At 40.3% G+C, this 21,714-nt stretch overlaps 1 protein-coding gene across 1 annotated transcript in view; it reads left to right on the top strand.

Annotated features, from left to right (window-relative positions):
• GPR158 (G protein-coupled receptor 158) overlaps positions 1-21,714 on the top strand; it is a 180,218-nt gene that overhangs the window by 138,339 nt on the left and 20,165 nt on the right. The window lies entirely within an intron of this gene.

Raw genomic sequence — 21,714 nt, 5'->3', positions numbered from 1 at the left:
AATGAAGCTTGGCGAAAGAGTAAATTCTGTTTCAGAAAACCTAGTAATGAAAAGTATTCTTCACTAGAATCATAGAATATCTTGAGTTGGAAGGGATTCACAAGATTCATCAAAGTCCAACTCCTGTAGGAGACCAACTCCCACACGGGACAGCACCAGGAGTCCCACCATGAGCCTGACAGCATTATCCCAACACTTTTTGAACTTAGATAGGCTTGGTGCCATGACCACTGGTTTGGGGAAGCTGTTCCAGTGCCCCACCACCCTCTGGGTGAAGAAAGATTCCCTAATATCTGGCTTAAACCTCCCTGGCACAAACTCAGGGCATTCCCTTGGGTTCCCTCTCTGGTCTCCACGGAGAGAAGATCAGTGTCTGCCCCTCACTGGGAAGTTGTAACTACAATGAGGTCTCCTCTCAATCTCAGACCCATGAGCCAGTTGCTCACTCATCACATGATGTGTTTATCCAGCTGGGAGCTGGACATCTTGTGTACAAGGACACTGAGACAAGCATTGAAAGCTTTGCTGAGGTCCAGATAGATTGTATCAACTGGCTTTCCTTGATCAACTAGGTGAGTTATGTTGTGATAAAAAAAGAATTAAGTTTGGCAAGCAGGATTTTCCCCTCCTGAAGCCATGCTGGCTGACCCATGACTGTGTTGTTCTTCAGGTGTCTTTCAATAACTCCAAGAATAATCTGAATTCTACCAGTTGGTGAAGGGACACTAAAAGGCCTGTAGTTTCTAGGGTCATCCTTTTTGGGACACTGGGGCAATATTAGCCATCTTCCAATAAACCCCCCAGATTCCCAAGACTGTTCAAAAAGCATTGCAAGAGGCCTTGCAATGAATCACCCAGCTCTTTGAAGGTTCTTGGACAAATTCCATCAGGCCCCATAGACTTAGAGGGATCCAGCTAGAACAGCAGATCCTGTAGAAGTTCAGGGTCAGCTGGGAGTTTTTATTTTCACAGCCATGGTTCTCGAGCTCAGGGCACTGGACCCTCTTAGCCCATCATCAGTGTTGCAGACAGAGGCAATGAAAGCATTAAAGATCTCTGTCATGTCCATGGCTATGAACATGGCATTCATTGTTTGTCTTAGGCAAAGAGATGCCCTTGAGTGCAGCCAAAAGGCAAATTATAACAAGGGACTATTTAAAGACAAAAAGTTATGGAGAATAGGAGGTTAATCAGTAGGGAATTGATTTTACAACAGGAGACAACGACTTTGAAACTCGTATAAATGCAGTATTTGAGATGCATTTTTAAAGGAGGTATACAATAGGTGGTTGCAGTTCAGAAAGTATTTGAGGGCTGGGAAAATGCTTGATACTGTGGAAGCTAATCTGGTCTTTAGATCCATGAGAAGATTGAGAGATGACTTCTTCTGTGGTATATCCACAAGCAGGGAGAGGAAAAGTAGTCACAAAAGACTCTTTAATCTATTGGACTGAGGTTTAATATGATCTGGTAGCTGGAAGCCAGAACAAGAGAAAATCAAATGAGCAATCTGGCATACATTTTTCTCAGAAGGGTGCTTAGCTATTGAGAAATCCAAATAAATTGGAGGAGCAATGAGAAATTTTTTGTGCTGCTTTCAGCTCAAGACTGATTCCTCTCTTGGAAGATTCTGTAGTTAAGTACTACTACAAATGGCAGGAGTTACAATAGAAAAATGTAATGGTCTGTGTTACATAACTGATCAAGATGTATAATTCAGTGGTTACTCTAATACTTGGCCTTTATTTTACAAACATGCAATAAAATTATATTTAATATTTTTTTCTAGTACAGATCTGTTAAGATATTAAGCATATTTATAGACTGAAATAGTGGTACTCTTTGTTGGAGTGTACCAGCTGCTTTGACATTCCTAATCACTTATTCTAATATAGATCTTAAGTTCTGGGAAAACCAATCCCTGGACCAAATATTCGCACATATTAATCGCTCTTTTCTGGATTTCTGTGAAGGCAAAAAATTGCCACGATGTTCTTGAAGAATTCAGTATCTAATCAGTGGTAACCAACCACTGGCGACATAAAATTCTTTATTGCTCTTCTGGAACACACACGGGGGTAAAGGTCATTTAGCATTGTACCACTCTGCACATTGGTGAGTTATCCTCATAGATGCTTTTCTGAAAGAGGCACAGGATGCTCTAAGAATTTTACATGCAATATATCGGATCCATTATCTGAGCTGGAAAGGCCAAGATAATGCTGACTTGACTGCTTGAAGAATACATACACATACTGCTTGGGAATACATACACAGTAGGTCCCATTGAAGGTTTCAGTATTAATTCAGTTGTAAATATTAAGCTATTCCTTTTAGAACTAATCTGTAACATTTTCACTTAATGTTTACTGCAAAAAAAATTATATTAAAAATTAAAACTGTTTTTCTGTTCTAGAGTATTACAGCACAGAACAAGTTTTAGATGTTCTTGAGTCCTCCCTCCTTCGTGTGCACACTGTGAGCCTCTGTTCATACTTGCATTTACTTTATACATTTCAAGCTGGAGCCTCTGCCTCTGGCAAATCTAAAAATCCTAGCTGTTGTTAATAATCAGTGTAAAATTTTGAATGCCTGTTTCCAATATGGGAATTAAGTTATCTGGGAGTTAGTTCTAATCTGAGCTCCATCACTCAGGGGTCTCTGAGTCTCTTCCCAGCCATCAGCAGTGCTGTGCTCTGGCACTTCAGGGCAGCACAACAGTTCATGGTGGAGCCATGTTCTGCTCTTGGCCTCTGCTGCAGCAACCTCTGTTCTTCTTCTGAGATATTCTGGAACAAAAGAGTCCTTCTCCCTCTTGCTGGGCTTTTGGGGAGATGCCATCTGTTCCTCCCAGGTGTGCCTGAGGGAGGTTACCATTTCATGTGAGTGCAGGGCTGCTGGTGGGAAGGCCCCTGCTTTTGGCAGACTGTGGCTCAAGCACTGGTTTGCACAGAGTTGTTGGGAAGTGGCAACCACTCTTGTGACTACAAATCTTACTAAGCGTTTTGTTTCTCTTTGCTTGTCTTTTATAGAACCATTCTAAAACATGTCAGGCATTGGCAACCAGGGATTAACTGGTTCTGCCTTGTTGTATGTGGATCAGGGTCATTGTCATGTTTTCAGCATTTCTTTGATACTAATTTCTACTGTTCACTTGTGAGTAATCCAAATAGGCGGTACATGTCTGAAATAATTCTTCAGTTCAAACTACATTAATTTATGGCCTCTAAACAAAGAGGAATGTCAGAAGGTACTGTGGCAATTTCACCAGGGCTAGTAACAAGGATCTTGGTATGTATAAGCACATATGGTACCATTCTCTTACTGAAACAAGGCTAAAAACCTATGAACTGTTTAGTTCCAGATATTGCAGTCAAATTTGTGAGCACATTTTTTGCAGGTCTTCTATTCTTCTCCTTGAGTTGCTTTTCTAGTTTTTGCATGTGACAAGCTTTCAGAACCTTTCTCATGCTACAATTTTGTGAAATTACGTATTAAAACTTAATATTTTACATTTTTTTTCTTAAGCCATGTATTTTCTAGCTCCCCTATGGTTTCCTTTAGTCTATAAATGGCCGTCATATATTCCTGAGATACTTCTCTAGCACCTCAGAAATCACTCTCTTGTTGGCTTTGAACAAAACTCCGTATAGTGCTCAGAGGCTGGGTATTGATAAAAGAGCTGGAATTACACTGTCCCAGCCATCCCTTAGTAAAAGCCTTAATTGCTTTATGAAGGATCTTGCCTAAGCAATAAGTCTGCCTTCTATCTTAGACTGGACAGGCTTTTTTTTCTTTTAAATCGGATTAACGTAATCCAGCTCTGTACTTCGCTCCTCTGCACTTTTTCAAATGCTTTGGAGAATGTGGCTGCAGTGATCAAATCTGAATTCTAAGTTTCTATTAAATTTGCAAATGATACTTTGCTAGTTGAGAAAATGGCCTGTGTGTTGCTCTGGGATCCTTGTAGGGCATGACTGTCAAACTTGTGTTGAAGTAGCAATTGATGGCTTCTGGGGAGTGTCAGCTACCATTGGCCTGTGAGGAGCAAAAGCCTGCTTGTGTTGATTGGTAAACCATGACACTGTTCTACCTGGGAAAAGAGACATTGACTGGTTCACCATGTATGAATGTATGAAAATGTAGAGGTTTGCTAGAATGTGTACTAAGTAGTGTTCAGTTTTGTCTCTGGCTCAGTCTCTTGCAATGAAATTTTGTCAGTGTATATCCTCAGAAATACTGGCTGGCACTCAGTTTGTTTGCTTCCTAAGATGTTGCCTCAGGTCTGGAAGCTCAATCAACAAACTCCTACTGTTTTTACATTCTTTATTGGGATTTGCACTCGTGTGCTGCACAGCTGCAACATCAGGACCATAGACTGTGAGTGAGGCACAAAGTCCATGTTGACCATTCTGTGTGTTTTCATGCTCTTTTTAATTTGATTGGCAAACAATGCCCACTGATTATTTATACTCATCTTTGAACTTTGTTTCTGTGCTTGCTGTTTCTCTCATGTGGCATTCTGGTATTTATCTTTGCTCAGAACTTATCAGAGTCTCAGGTTTCATCAGAGATTCTCAGGATCTTGGGCAACTATAATAACTGCCCTGGAGTTCTTTCTGAATGGCTTTTGGGTTAACAAATGGCTTTTGTGTTTCTGGCTGAAAATTTTGATATACCAAAGATAAACACTCTTGCCCGAAGGAGAATGTGAATATGTGCCGTGGATAGAAGCATGGGCAGGTCTGCCCAAACAAATGCTATTACTTGATTTTTTTTCCACAAGATGCAAACCATGTGGATACCTCAAAGCCGTAGAAACCTGAAGCAGTGTGCCAAACATGAAATCATATAATCATTTAGGTTGAAAAATACCTTTAAGACCATTGAGGTCAACCATAAACCTAACACTGACTGGCTCACCACAAAGCTATATTCCTTTGTGCCACATTTACACATACATCTTTTAAATACCTCCAGGGCTGGTGACTCAACCACTTCCCTAAGCATCCTGTTCCAATGCCTGATAATCCTTTCCAGGAAGAAATTTTTCCTAATATTTAATCTAAACCTCCCTTGGCACAGCCTGAGGCCAAACTGAAGAAAAAACGTAACTCTTAAGACATAGCTGAGGTGTGCATCTCAGTAACATAGGGATGGTGCTTCTGTCCTGATACTGGTGTGTTTTTTTTGCTAATACAGCATTTCTGTGCCATACCCATAAGGTCTCTTCAAGATGGAAGTAATCCACAGTTGTCTGAACATTGGCTTAGTCCATGTCCTCCAGGTTTTCCTTGGTTAGGGTACACAAATGTCTCTTTCAAATTTGTATTTGTATTTAGCCTTACAGAGGCAGGGTTGCATACTTAGCTGTCTTTATTTTCCTTCTGAAGAATCAGAACTACCTACTTCCTTGCTTGTTTGTCAGAGTACCAAGTGACTCTCTCCATTTAAGCTGTTGCCCTGTGGCAAGAAGCATAAATCACCATAAAACTATAGGTCATTTGGACTCTTATGAATGTGCTGTGTTCTGCCAGGATATTCCTCAGTTGTTTGTTCCTTGTCTCTCCAAAGCTGAGCGATACCAATAATGAGGCATCTTCTTAATTCATACATGTTTTTGTTGGTAAAATCTATAAACTGAGCAATTTCCAATTATTTATTTTTCCATATGTATATTTAACTTGCCAGCTTACAAGATGTTTGATCATAAATTAACCGTAGAACTACACTTATTTTACATTAGCTGTGCATTTACTTTGAGCACTAGGTATTATTTCATCTGCCATTTTGACTTGTGAGCCTTAGATCACCTTAAGCTTAATCTTAGAGTGCTTCACTGGTTCATTCATCATTCCTGTGGAGGCAGCAGCATTGCTGATTTAGTCCTGTGCAGAGTGTAAGAGCAGGCATGCTTTTGTCACTTTTCAGTCTTTCTTCAAACAGGCAAGGCTCTAGGCAAGGTATCTTTTTCTTGAAATACTATGGCTGGTGTTTGAAGAATATAGATGTCTTGTCTAGCACCATCAGATACAGCACAGTGTTTACTGTAGATTTTTTCACATGCCTTTTTGCCTGATCCCAAGTTGGTTTTGGGTAATTTAATTGCTAGACAATTTTTAGTGTGTAATTCTGGGATCCCAGTAATTCCTTTCTGAGTTTTTTTTCAGTTGGATGTCAGACACAACCAGGTGTGTTGTCCAATTTCTCCACCTCATATGACAAGACCAATGCTTTCTCATAGGTATGTTACAAACTCTTGTTCCCTCCTTTGGTCTGTCTGAAATACCACTCCTATGAAGGAAGTCTTGCACTTTGAAATGTCAGTGCTGCAGTTCTGTAGCTTGCTGCCCACGTCTCAGTGTTCCTGGTTGCACATGCATAGCTTGCCTGGGTTTAACTTAACTGTGAAGCACTTAACCTGCTGCTTGAGCTGAGAAGGGTAGATTGGCCACAGAGAACCGAGTTGTCTGCTGTTGTTTGTTTTCCTTCTGTATTCAGAAATCATGCAGAGCCAAAGTCTGCTTTACCCAGTGGGCACAACCCTGTGTTGTGTGGCAGGAGGGGCACAACCACCAGCTGCAGTAACTCTCTGTCACACCTTCCTGAAGATGCAGATCCCCTCAGCTGACTAACACCTTCCTGAAAAGATTCACAGAGCAGCCAGAATATCCTGTCTGTGATATCTGCAGTCCAGAGTGCACAGACTTTCTGAACAAAAACAAAGAAAAAATCCAACCCAAAGCCCTTGAGGCTTCAGCTGTGAGGCTTTTTTGTAAGAAAAAAAAGGTCATATTTATAAATCAAGTCAGTGAACTTTGTAGTTGTGTTCTGCACCTTTTTACTTGAAGCATTGTGACTGTAGTAATGCCACTGACAAAGGTCATTCTGCAAACCCAAACAATACTATTTATCCCAAATCCCAAAAGGGTTTCCTGGGTGGGCTCATCAGTTTCTGGAATAAACGCAAAACTGTCAAGAACAGCAAAATTGAGTACCCTGAAAGATATTGGAAATCAAAACCAGTGAGACAGGTTTTGTAGCTGTCTTCTCAGAATGCAGTGAGCATTGAAGCTGAACTATTTCCTAGGCTTGCAGCCTGGATGCAGCCCTAGCAGGCTCAGATGTGGGAAGAGCTGGCAGTATGCCCTGCCCTGGACAGCCTCAGGTCTGTCATCATGCATCATTAGCATGAAAAGTCAGAGGCATCAATGTCATTTGCAAGACTTATCAGATAAACTACAGAAACCAAGTTATATATCAAGACTATTTTCAGTGAAAACAAAGTGTATGCTCTGTTCCTTTTTGTCTCCATGCTCAGTTAGACCTGGCTTATTTGTTTTATTTTCATGTTCATGCTACATGAAACATCATATTTAAGCTGTTATATTCAAGATTCCAGGTCTGTTTCTTGTGTAATTAGCTCTTGTTGCATGGGTGTCACCAAGTCTGAATTTGAGTCAATGTCTGATTATTTATTACTTCCTTTTCCCCTCTGTTTTCTTCCTTGGGTTATTTGTTGTGAAGCAAGATCATTGCCAATGCACTTCTTAGCACTATTTGATGTCTCTCTAATTGCAATATTTCTTTTTAAACAACTACTTTCTAAAAAACAGCATGGCTATCAACACTTCTAATGTGTATGTGACCATTAGGTGGGACTCTGCCCTTAGTTCATCTTTGCAGATATTATGGAGCTTCAAGCTTATTGTGTTTTACTCCCATTCTGTTCAGTCCATGTTGTTGGCAATAGGGTCTCATTGCTGTAGATTGCCTGTGTCTGTATTTTTTACATCTTTTACATTTGATTTCAGTGAGAATACAGGAGTGTTTTATATATCTCATAGTAAGCAACTGTTACACTTTTGTCCTGAAAATTGTGGCATTTAGATTAGCTCTCATTGCTCTTATTTTTATTGACAATGAAACCTATGGCTGTAATTTAAATTATAATTTCTTTCATTATTATATGGTGAAAACAGAAAACAACAGTTTGTGGAATTCAGCGTGTCAGATGCTATTTCTTCCTCTGTGAGATGAAACACAGAGGATGAGAGTATTTCTTGCAGTTGGCTTTTTTAACTTGAGTATTTTATTGCAGAATGACAAATAAAGAGAACGTTTCATTTATTTATTGAAGTTGTTTGTTGCAGTGATGTATATAAGCATGCAGAGGAGTCTGAGTAATTGCACTGCCCTCTTCATTAGAATGGGTGATGGTACTGTGTGGTAATAAATTTGAAAAACAAAAGTGAAAATGTGTACCTTAGTGGGCCCCTGAGAGCATAATTTGTGATGCCTTGTAGAATATTCAGTCAAAGCTCAGAAGATCATAGAACAAGTTATACAAAAGAGCTTCTACTGCTAACTGAACTTTTAATACAAATACAGTTATAAAGCATATTAAATCTTAAGATTCAAGGCCTGGTTAAAAGGCTTGTTACAGAAAGCAACGCCAAGAAAATACTGTTTCTTCCATCTATACATCTGTATATCAGCTGCATGAAGATTACAGAGTCACTGAAAAGCTGAAGTGGGGAAGGACTTCTGGAGATCATAGAGTCTAACTCACCTGTTCAGGGCAGGCTCAGATGAATCAGAATGTTCTGAGCCACGTACAATCAGGTTCTGAATTTCTCCCAGGTTTTTCTTATGTTTACATGGATTTTCCAGGATTTCAGTTTGTGACCATTGCCTTTTATGTGGACATAGGGCACCAGTCAGAGGAGTCTGGCTCAATCATCTTTACTCCCTTCCTTCAGGTATTCATACACGTTGGTAAGTTTCTCCCTGAACTTTCTCTTCTCCAGGCTGAACAATCCCAATCCTCAGCTTCTCCCCTTGTAAGGTGTTTGAGTCCTTCAGTCATCTTTGTGGCCCTTCACAGGGCTTTTCTCCATGATGTTGATGTCTCTCTTGTGCTGGGGAGCCTGGAGCTGGACAGAGCACTCAGCTCTGGTCCCACCAACAGTGAGTAAAGCATGGGATCACCGCCCTCAACTTGCTGAACATGCTCTGCCTGGTATGGTCCAGAAGGCTGGTGGCCTTCTTTGCCACAAGGGTACACTGCTGGCTCATGTTTGATGTCCACCAGCATCCCCAAGTCATCCTCTGCAAAGCTGCTTTCCAGCCAATTGGCCCCCGGAATTCACTGCTGCATGGGATTGTTCTTGCCCAGCAAGTAATTTTCGAGACATGCAACTACAATTATTTCACAAAATTTAAATGCAGGCAGACTTTTGGAAACCAGTTTCCAAGAAACTGTAGCTTCTTCAGAAGTACTCATGATAAACCTAATTACCATTTTTTTTCTGATTGCCATATATGCTGAGAGTAAATATAGAAGATTGAGCATTTATCTGACAATAAATCATGGAAGTTTATAAAACAATTTATTTTAATCAGATGTTGCTGACACTATACTATGATTCCAGGCTACCATTATTTAAATTTCTTATAACTGTATGTTTTATTTTATATGCCAAAACAGGGGTTTCTTTTGTACTGCTGTGTACTGTGCTGCTTACACAAGTCAAGCTGAAGCTAATTGGAGCACAGGAATCCATAGGGATGCATTTTATCAAGTGTCAGTTTTATACAACTGGGGCTTTTTGACTGCTGGATTTTCTTGTTATTTGACTTGTTACTATAGTATTATAAACTTAAGAAGTGCATTCTTCTCTTTCTTCTGTACTGGATTTTGTTCTGACTAGAATTTGCTTTCTGCTTTAGCTGAGAATCTGTTTTGCACATACTCATGTTCATTTTCTTACACGGGCACTTGTTCGTCCATCAGGAGAGGTGTTTAGCATACAAAAATACCTAAAAATTCTATTTTGGTTGGCTTACCTTTACTGTAGATTCTTTTTTTCTAATTGAGCAGTCTGTCAGGGAATTCATGTGACTCTCAGCTTGGTTATGGACTAATGTCTGTTTGTCCTCTGCATCATCTGTATTTAGAAGAAAAGATAGGACTTTGAAGTAATGAAGGCTTGGAGCCTTTGTCATTGCTACTTTTGAGAGTGAAGAATGTAAAATAAGATGACTAGCAAAGCAAAGGAAGGTCTGTAGTAGTACTGCAACCTCTAATAGCCATATCTGAACCCTTATATTGATAGATTAGAGGTATATTTTTATGTGATGTTGTTCCTTCATGTTATGTATCTCCTGAGAGCCTGGAATTTGCCATGAAAGATGTGAAGCTTCTGTGGAAACCTTTGCTATTTAACTTCATGTTAGACTTTCTATTCTGCAGAGGGTCACTGCTCCTCCATGCCAGAAACTGGCCTCTTGCTTTCCCCTCTGTAGGAGATGCTTGACATAGTCTAATAACTCACACCCCAGGTCCTCAGTAACCTGCTGTCATTGATCCTGACTTGGATCAGGGTGGTATCAGAGAAATCCTTAATTCCTCTTTTCCAACCTTGGCTATTCTGTGAGTTAATCAACCAGAGATGTAATAACTCCCCAGATGCCTGATGAGTTTTAATACCCTTGCCAGCATTTTCACTCCATTCTGTGTAAGCTACTCCAGGTGCACATTTACTGAGGAATATTTTAATAATAACAATATTTTATAACTTGGAAATTTTATTCAATGAAGTTAACATTGTTTATAGTTTCAATTTCTATTGATGTTGACACCGCTATATCTTGTGACAGGTGGAGATGTTCCTGATTTTATCTGTTATAAAAGTGGTTTGAATCTTATCTTTTGTAGGCAAGCTGAAGAATAAACTTTCCTTTCAAATACCCATGAAGGCCTTAGCCATGATACCTTCAAGCACAACCACGAGATAAAGTTAATATTTATTCCACAAGTGGAAGGAGAACACAGTGCTGATAAAGAGCTTCTTTTACAGTAGAGTTGATACAAAACACTGCTGCCTGTCAATCACATTATAAATCGGTAAACATTTGTTTTATTAAAATGGGCACAAAACTAGCAACAAATGTTATAACTAAATAATGCAGTTATGTGTCTTTCTGTACCACATTTCATTAACTCCTGTCAATGTAGCACCATATAATAAGGGTGATGGCAACCTAGCACCTCTTCTGAGGTCTGCTAAGTACAGCTGTCCGTGTTGTGGATCTGAGGGAAGGATTGTGTCCAGTGGGTGTGATTATTACTCTTTCTCACACCTAAAGAAAGTTAAATAGTCAAGACAAGTTCTTTCTGCTACATCTGAGCTGTTTAATTATCTGGCATGGCAATGAAAGTGTCTTAAGTGAGAGCACAACTCATAGAAGACTGGACCTTGCATTTTATCTCCACCTCTGTCCTCACAGTTCAAAAGAAATTCGGGTTCAAGATTGTCAATTAAGTGATAAGATTAGGAGGATAATGAGTTAGAAAAGTGAACATTTAGATGGCTTCATTTGGATATGTAAAGATGCACATGATTCTAGTCATTCAAAATGGAAGCAATTTAGCCAGTTCACAGTAACTTCCAGCACTGTAACACTCTGACAGAAAGGAAAAAAACACACTCCAAAAACATAAGGGCATAAAAATGGTGGCTCACAGTGTATAAAGACAGGACAGGATCCTGTCCCTTCGGCTGCTGATGTTTGCTTCCTGCATCTTTAATAATTAATTGCCATTTTAAAGTAGTATGTAAAAATGTCATTGCACAGCAGAAAAGGAAGTAAGTGCTTGCAAATAAATCTGTGAGGGGACAGTTTAGTGCCAAAAGATTTTGTGTATGGTGCTTTAGTCAGTGCTTCAGAGATACAGTTCTTTCCTAGTCTCCTTCTTTTTACTGAATTTTTTCAATGCAATGTACTTAAACCAGTTTATTTTTAAAATACTTCTCTTGAACATCCTCTGGAAATGCAGCTGGACCCACAGTCAGTGACACCTTTGCACTGTGTGCAGCTGGTCCTGCAAGATCCTCCTCCAGAAAGAGAAAACTCAGAAAATCTGACTGATGAGTCAATCAGGTGACTTATTTTTTGATGGAAAACCTCAAAGCAATGAGATGTGTCAGACCAGAAGTAGCAGTGCTTGTGCCTAATTCTTGATTTGTGTGCCATGCACAGTGGTCTTGATTTGATCCAGCTTAATGAATTTTGAACTTACATCAGACTCTCCAGAATCTTCTCTGTTTCTTGGGAATTTTGTTTCCAGATTCCTTCATCTGCTCCAAGTCTCCTACTGTTATTGCTGCTGTCTCCCAGATCTGAGCTTGCTCTGTCTGTAGATTGACAGAGAAATAGCACTTCCATCAGAGAAATCTACTGATTCTATTGTTTCTTTAAAAATTGTGTATTTATCGTCTTACAAATGCAGATAATGCCAGACATCACACGAAGTTTGAAGATCTCCAAGAAAATATCATAATGAGAAATTTTATAAAGGAAACACAATTTGACTTCCAGGGAGAAATCCATTTTCCTGCTTTTCATCTCCTGCAAGTGGAATATTCAAAAAAATCATTAGGTCACTGAAGCTTCTGTGATGACAAATCCAAACCCAGACTCCGTGTTTAGTTCTTGTAAATCAATGTATTTGTTCCTTTAGGGCAGTGTTGGGAAACTCCTCTTTGCTGGGGATGTGGAGACCATGCCAACACCTGTACTGATCTGTGCATTAATGGGCTCCCAGGGATGTCAGCCATGAACTGTCAGCCTCAGTGAAATGAAGAGCTACATCTGCCCTGCAAGCTGCAGGATCTCAGATGCTGCTCTAGAAAATTCAGTAGCATAGTTGCATGATATTATTAGAAGAACACTATTAAATAATTTTTAATTTTGTTAAAACAACTTATAAGACAAAAGTAATCACATAGCAACACATTTCATTTTATTCTGCTTTAGTGTAGAACCTTGCTATGTAATTAGGATTAATAATAAGTAAAGGATGAGATCTTTATAGTGAAGATTTTAGTGAAGATCTTTTAATCTTCAAATCCACAATGTAGCACACCCAAACTAACAGTTGCAGTATCACATAAACCACTAGTGAAGTAGGATACATAGGGTCAAGAATGTGGTGTCTACCTGTGAACATGAAAACAAATAATTTATCTGTGAAATTATGGTTGTTTTCCTTCAGCTGCTGACTACTGTTTAGTGTAGTTCTCAAAACACCAAGTACAGTGATCTGTAAATATGCTATGGATATATAGTTCAGTTTTCACAATTAATATCTGCTAGCACAGTGAATTATAATTCACTCAAGTCCACTAAATTTTATTCACTATTTTTTGATCCAGAGAGAAGCCTTAGATTCTTCTTTTGTAGTACCTGAATAAATTATTCTAATACCTTTGTAGAAGTGAAAAACATAGTACAGCTGCAGTGGATTGCTGCATCTTTAATAAAACAGCAACTTTTCACATCATGCAGATGGACCAGAATATTTACCATCTTCAGCTTAAAAGGAGTGAGGGATTTTAGTTTTCTGGCCCCATTAAAAATGCTGGAAAAGTACTGTCTCTTCAAAGTGGGGCTTACCATTCTCCTATAAGAAGCACAGTGCTTGCCAGTGAACTTAAGGAGGAGAAGAAAGGAAAGAGAATCACAGAATATTCTGAGCTGGAAAGGACCCACAAGGATCATCAAGTCCATCTCTTTAAGTGAATGGTCCATGAGGGGAACAAACCCCACCCTTGGTGTTATTAGCACCGTGATCTGTCTACCTCAGTATAAATGGCCACTCTCAGATTTACTTTGGTTTGGATTTGGGCTTTATCCATTTCAAGACTTTCCCTGTTTGTAGTATAACTATGTTAAGAACAAAACTACAAATTTTGGCATGAGGTTTTGCCCAGCTACCTTATTGATGATGCTAGGAAACGCCTCTGAAAATCGAAAAGGTTGTTGAAATTGTCTGTGAATGTTTTCAGTGATAGAGGAGCAGTGTTAGACAGAGCAGCACTAACAAGGAGGGAAATTCTTCATCCCAGCTGATTTTACTCATTAGCCTTTGTTAAATGAAACATTGTGAACCAGGTTCACCAGGGGTGTTGCCTTTTGTACATTCAACTCCACAGTAGACAGTGAAGTAAATTTTGGAATGAAAGCCTTGAAAATGTTATTGACCTGTTGTAGGAAAAGATTACCAGGAGGCAATTCTTGCATCTGTTTTCACAGTGTAAGCTTCCTGATAAATACTGACCTTAGGATCTTTTGTACTGCCTGTTCTGAAAGTCTTTGATAAGGGTAAAGAACTCAATGGCTTTAGATTTGCAAAAAAGACAATAAGCACCTGATGAATTTTAAAAAGCAAATATTTAACTTAGCCAGACCTTATATAGATTGAAGGATTTATGATCTTTAGACCAAACTACTAGTGGCAGGAGTCTTGGGGATCTAGGAAGTAAAGCTTTTGTCACAAACTCACTACAAATTTGAATGAAGGAAAAGACTTCAAGATTGGTTTGCTTATGGAGAAAATTGTCTTAGGAGCTGACCTCATTTTTCACTGAGTGAGGGATGTAGTTATTTAAAACATCTGTTAGGAGGAAGATACTGAGATGGTTATGTTAACCATTCAATAGCAGACTTGGAAGGAGATGGCTTTGTGCCTATCCCAAGAACCTGTGATTTTCAGAACTTTAAGCATAAGATTCTATGGTCATGAGCTCTGCGTGATGTAACCTTAAGCCCAAGTAGTTGACAAAGAGGAGACATTAAGATGTTCAAGGCCAGGTTGGATGGGGCTTTGAGCAACCTTGTAGAGTGGAAGGTGTCCCTGCCCATGTCACCAGGGTGGAATGAGATGAACTCTAAGGTCCTTTCCAAACCTAACCATTCTGTGATATCTCACTGCTGGTTGTCCGGGGACAGATTGATGGGCTTTTTGTTTAATGGTTTACAGTGTAGTCTGTAGCAGCTCTGCCTCGTCAGTTTGACAGCAGAGTGTCAGACATTTCACTGGCACTCTGTAGTTCTGCTAATCTCAGCAGGATTCGTGGGAGTATTAGTGCAGTAAGTGGTTTATTATAAGAGATAATTAGCACAAAGCAGATGAGGATTTAATAAATAAGGAGACTTGGTCTGCATCACTGAAACCTAGTTACGTGACATGGACAGTCCCCTTGTTGAGCCTTCTTACCTCTCAGCTCCCCAGTGCTTAGTACATCCATCAGCACACATTCAGGATGGAGGAGTGCTGCTGAGGAGTGGCTGTTTCTGATAAGACCTACCTGGATGATATGGTGATATAAACAAAAGCACTTCAAAAAGCAACACAACACACAGGCAGAAGCTTCAGTGTCTCCTGCAATGGGAGCTGGGAGGCAGCTGGAACAGATGCAGGCAGCAGGGCTGTGAGCTGGGGAGCAAGGAGGCACTGGGGAAAAGCAAGGCTCAGCTGGTCTGTCAAAACTCCAGCTGCAGTTCTTGGAACTGGCTGCAGGCAGAGGAAGCTTTTTGTTCTATAATCCACCAGGAAATTGAGCTTTTCTCAGGTGGGAATTTAGAACTGCAGGTGAAAGGAGAAAATAAAACCCATGCATAGCATGAAAAAAGTCAGAATCCTTGGCTACATTTAAAGAAATAATGCTCACCCCAGGCTTACCTACAGATTGGCAGACAAAAGCTACTTCAAATGAACATATTTTCATCAAAGCAAGTAGCATTTTTAGACCTCCTCCATGTTATTAAATATGCAAGAAAATGCTAGTGCAGTGCTGGTCACATGGGAGTGAGTGAGTGAGTGAGTGAGTGAGTGAGTGAGTGAGTGAGTGAGTGAGTGGAGTGGTTCTGATTGCAGTGGGAAACCTACTGTCCTGTTGCCTCCCAATACCCAGAGCCTTTCCTTGAACTGCATGTGGTTTCCCTCCCACCTTCCTCAGTCTGCCCAAACTCCTGGAAATTATGTCAGAAATTGTCCCCTGTTTATCCAGGAAGGGAACTTTCATTCAAGCACTGTAGGATTACCTTTATATGTGTAGCATTAAAACTAATCTAGGAAAGTACTGTGTTAGTTTAGCATTAAGTCATGACATGTCTCTTTGCTTACTAGAGGTAGATTTTACCAGGCACTGAGATAAAATACATCTTCAGAGCTTGTTATTCTGGCTATACATTATAAATTTGTATTGCATTAGTTTCCCACAATAGCAAATCACTATAAAACTCTAGGGAATATGTCAAAGAAACTGTACTTTCAAAATCACATTTTTGAAAGTAAATATAACTTGTTGCAGAAAATATTTCAGAAACAGCACTGCTTCTCTCATTACTCAATACACAAAATTATCTGATTGGGAATTTTTACCATTAAGATATCCTCACATATTAATATTGCCATTTATCAAACACAGACCTCCAGGTAAGGATTTAAAGTCAAGGTACACTTCCAGTAGAGAGGAAACAATCCTGCAGCGCAGTCTCCCTCCTTGTATTTCCAGTACTATTGGTACCTGTAGTTTACCTTGCAACTGGAGCAAGTTTATGATATCATTAGTGGCCTCAGTGTGCAGACCAGCCTTCACAGAATCACAGAGTGGGTCAGGTTGGAAGGGACCACAGTGGTCAACTGGTTCAGCCTCCCTGCTTGAGCAGGGTTATCCTAGGGCACATTGCACAGGATTGCATCCAGATGGTTCTTGGATATCTCCAGTGAGGGAGACTCCACAGCGTCTCTCAACAGCCTGTTCTGGTGTGTGATCACCTGCACAGTGAAGAATTTCTTCCTCAGGTATTCAGGTGGAACTTCCTGTGCATTAGTTTCTGCTTTTTACCTCTTGTCCTATTGCTTGGCACTACTGAGAAGAGCCTGGATCCATCCTGTGATACCCTCCCTTCAGATGCTGACAGACCCTGATGAGGCTCCTTCCCAGTCATCTCCTCTCAAGGCTGAACAGGCCCAGCTCCCTCAGCCTTTCCTCATAAAAGTGATGCTCCCGTCCCTCAGTCATCTTTGCCACCCTCAGCTGGACCCACTCCATTAGCTTCATGTGTCTCTTGTACCGAGGAGCCCAGAACTGGACACAGCACTCCAGATGTGCCTCACCAGGGCTGAGCAGAGGGGCAGGATCACCTCCCTCAACCTGCTGACAATGCTTTTCCTAATGCACCCCAGGACAGCATTGGCCTTGGCCACAAAGGCACACTTGTGCTCTGTTACTCATTACAAAATCCAGTGCATTTGGATGGGTTAGTCAATTCTTCTAAGCATTTGTTGTCTTTCATGGCAGTATTCTTGACATGTATTTGCTATTATAAATTTTTTTTCTGAATCTACAGTGTAAGATGTTGCATGCATAGTGTGAAGGAATTGAGAAAAATTGATGGCTGTCAGTGGTATGTGGCCAAGTTTGCTGGCTACACACAAGATGGGGGCTCTCAGAAGTATCCATACACCCACATATTTGCCAAACTTCTTTTTCTAGTTGTATATTTTCTCTGGACACAACATGATGCATATGATGCTGGTCTTGCCCTGCGGTTGTGCTGTTGACAGGGCATGTCTCTCAATCCAGGTTAGCTCAGGTTCAGTGTGGTCAGAATCAAAAAAGCAAAAGATTATCCCATAAGAGTATTGTCTTCAGTGGTGCGGTTCTAGTTTATTTTGTGCTGAGGTCTTGAGAAATCACTTGGGAAGTAGACAATGACTAATTTGGACACTTTCGGCTGGGAAGTTGCTTAGAAAGCTGTTGATTTCTCAGTTGGGTTTTATCCCTTCCAGCAAAAGCCAGTAACTGATGGTATGAGTCTATCTAAATATGATTTCTGAGGTCTCAGGCCTAAAGTGTTGATATTCTTTATTCAGTCATCTTTCCTGATGTGGAAATTGTACCTGCACTCAGTATTTGTGTATGTGTGTGTGTCAAGTGTGAAGTAGGCACTCTTTTGTATTGACATGGTATCATATATGTCCCACTGGTACCTTTTCACTTTTATTAGAACCACATCAGTTTACTAACTCAAAATAACTAGTGGCATATTCACTGTTAGTCCAGAAAAGTAGATAAGACATAATCTCTGCACTGTAGGAGAGCAAAATACTTCCGAATTACTTGACCTGTTATCTTTCTGATGCTGCTTTTGTATCATAATAAGAATCACCAGTCTGGAACAGAGCAGTTTGACAGAATGACTCAGTAGAGTCACAAAATGACAGATGCTGGAAATAAAAAATAAACAAACTGCCAGGTCATTGCTGTCAAAGCAGGATCCTTCACCTGTTGTTCCTGCTGTTTATGCAGTCAGTGGTAGTTTGGGGGCCATCTCTTTGTTGCTATGACATGAAAATTTAATATGGTTTTATTTATTTTCTATGGTTACACATTGCACCTTGGGCTATAACTACAGCAGCAGCCACGTGCTTCACTTGGTGTTTCCAAGCTGGTGAACCCAGCCAGTCCTGTGAACCAGTGTGCTCTGTCCCTCTGCTTCAGATCCACTTGCAGCATCACTTCCTTTCCCAGCTTCTGGGCTTCCCTTGGCTCTCAGTGTTTGCAACCAAGCCCTCCCCTTCTCCATTTATACAGAGCCAGACACTACAAAGAAAATCCTCAGACTGTGTAGCTTAATTCTCCCCAGACTTGATGGTGCAGCCAGCAGAGTTGGGAGTTATGTGCCGTGGTCTCCAGACAGCTCATTCAGCCTGAACTGCACCTTCTGTTTACTCTGTAAAAGGAATGGCTATTGCATATCAGCTTTAATCCTAGCTGTAGCTGTCTGTGAGTCAAAGCTTCCAGAAAAGCAGGTAGAACACATTGTAGTGTTCTCTCTGATCTGCCTGTAAACAGAGTTGATGACATGTCACTGGAAATGATTGTTCAATTATCCAATAACAGTACAGAAAAGTGGATTGCATATGCTGGTTTTAGATGGGAGTATATCTAGAAGATGCTGAGGAACATGGTTGTTTCCTCTTCTGCTTTAGATCAGAGAACTTATGTCTAAAACAGACCCCTGAGCTTCTACCAGGGCACTGACTGGCGCTGCCAGTAATTTTATCTGTAGACAGGACAGTGGAAGGAGTCTGTCCAGTTTGCCTTACTTGATACTCATAATTAAACATTAATTTGCTCAGGAACTTGAATCTGGGGCTACATCTATATTAATAAATTAAGTAGCATCTGAGAACCTTCCTGGGCACTGGGACCCCATCCTCTGTCCTGCCCAATTGTGAGGCTAAGGGTAATAGTATGGATGCTGGCTGTTCTCTGCCAGCTGGCTTCGGTGCCAGGGATGACCCAGGGCATATTTGATTTCTCAGTAGCAATGCACCCCACCAGCCCCACTTCTTAGCTCCCTGTAAGAATTCTCTTTTATTTGTTCAATAGCTAGTTTGACCCGATATAGTGATATTGAACTGAGTTGAAAAGGGGGGGTTGAACACTGTCTACCCAGAAATTTGGGCAGAGATTTGAATCAAGAATTCCCCTGTTTTCTGACAAAGGTACCAGTAATCAAACACCATGTGTTTGCTGAGGCAGTCTGGTCTTATACTGCAGTGATTCAACTTTTTTACAGTGAACTTTGATAGTATGAGTCAGAGGTACAGGAAAGATAATGACCCTCCAGTCTGGCGAGATGTGCCCTTGGGAGAGGAACTCCTGGGCAGTTGTCTCTGCTTTGATACATGTTCAATAATACATAGAAGATAAGAGCAGACAGAGCATGTAAGTCAATGCTGAGGTGGTGAGCAGCAAGGCTTTGGATTCACATTGTGGCAGGAGGATGAGGGAATTGCAACTTGGGAGCTTGTGTTCTGCTTGACTGCTTTTATACCAGAACCTCTGAACAGGAGATTTACATTACTTATCTAAGCCAAGTTTTTTACAGCTTTTCAGAGAAAGAATGTTTGAAGAAATGAGCGTAAAGGTTGGCTTACATTTAAGCCTACAAGTCTAAGGTAGAAATGATTATAGTGGGGATGCTTATTTTTGTGAAAAGAGGGAAAAAAAGGAAATGTGATTTGATCCAAATTGGAGGGGATTTGACTGCTATATTTCAAAATATTATTTGTTTCACTGTGCTTAGGTAAACAGTGTTACAGCAGCCCACACATCTCCCTTAGAAAGCTGTCTCACCGGCAGCAGTTAACAAACTAGTAATGAAAAAAATCTAATGGGTCCTGCCTTATTATGCCCAAAATAGGCTCACATGTTGACTTTCAGCAGAATCATCAAGAATTTACTTTGGAGCCAAAATACAAAACATTTCTAATAGTTCTCAGCTGGTTTGTGTGATTTCTCTAATAATTAAACATTCATAAAAATGTATGATGAGATTTTTCTCAAATGACAGACTATAACTGTGAAATTTTCCACTTCATTACAAAAAGAATACCTTTTTCTTCCCTTCAGAGAAGCTAACTATTGACCAGAATTCACAACAGGGAGAAGGGAAGCCTTTGCTTCCTGATTTTAGAAAAAATCAGGAATTTAGTGTTTAGAGTTCAAGTGCTGCCCTGGAACAGTAGAGCTGTGGCTGAGCAGTGCAGGGGGAAGTGGCCTGCCATGCCTCTGTGGAGTTTTCTGTCTCTCCTGGATGAAGTCTCTGGGAGTCTGCTTCCAACATAAGGCACTTAACATCTGTAAAGGGATAGCAGAACATCTATCAAACATGGAAAGATCAAAAACTGTGACTCCCTGTGGAGTGACTGTTGGGAGGGAAACAGCTGAATAATGTTTAACATATTCAGATCTCTCACTTCACCTAATGCACACTGTGAAGGCTGTGTTTGTAGTCAAATGCTGATTCATTGTTATGGATGCAGAAATCCTTTTGTGCTTCTGCCTTTAAAGACTCAGCTCTGTTAGTTTTTTGAGAGGCAACACTGGTTGCTTCTGCCTTCTCTCAGGCAAATACAAGCATAAATTTTAACTTGAAGTGTGATTTTGTATTGCTGAAAAAGAAGGCCTGGTAGTAGAATGTCTTGGGAGGTGGCTTGATGCTTGCTATGCTGAAATTACTTAAGAGTTGACACGGGCATTTAAAAATCGACTTTAGGAAAAAATTATCCCAAAACCTCAGTGATAATTTGTCTCTTTGTGGATATCAAGACTGGGTATGCTTATGTTCAGGAATCAGGAACCACTGTGATTTTGAGAACAAAATCACTGAAACAATTGAACTCTTCACTTTGAAAGACTCCTCACCCCAGTGTCTAAAACAGCCTTTAAACATCAGCTCATCTGCTTCTAATGGTCTGGGTGCATAAAAACTTCCATGATAGCCTTTTCTCAGTGCTCATCCTTGTTAGCTTAGCAGGGCCAAGGCAGGAGCACTGCAATGCTCCCAGAAGATGCTTCTGTCAGATCCCTGTGGTGCAGGCAGCACAGAGAGATATTTTGTGATACATGAAGAATCAAACTACTTCTTCCCAAGGGGATTTACTCAAATTTTGGTTGTTCTTATGCTCCTAGGAAGATCTTTTTCTGCATTAGCAGGTAGTGATGGATAGGAAACGCTATTTCCTTGAACAATTCTTGGTGGGAGTAAGTTTATCCTAATAATAAGTACAATTATTTTTAAAGTGAGTATTACACTTTCAGTAGCTGTTAGGTGGTATAAGTGCTTGATGTGTGATGTGGCTTTTCTGTGATGGTTCTGTCCTAGCTCAAAAAAACATGTTGTTGCCTCTAAACAAATCAACCTCCATTTAATTAGCAAAGTGCCTTCCACTATTATTTCTGTGATGAGTAGGTTATTGTCTCAGCAGCATCACACTCAGTGGGAAAAATATCTAAGAAGTGTTAATTTGTTCTCTGGAAATTGCAGGATTGGAGATGAGCAGGCAGC

The sequence above is a fragment of the Cinclus cinclus genome, chromosome 1 (genome assembly GCF_963662255.1).
Source record: "Cinclus cinclus chromosome 1, bCinCin1.1, whole genome shotgun sequence".
Taxonomy (NCBI): domain Eukaryota; kingdom Metazoa; phylum Chordata; class Aves; order Passeriformes; family Cinclidae; genus Cinclus; species Cinclus cinclus.
Note: the sequence above shows the minus strand (reverse complement) of the source record. Positions and strands in the feature narration are given on the sequence as shown.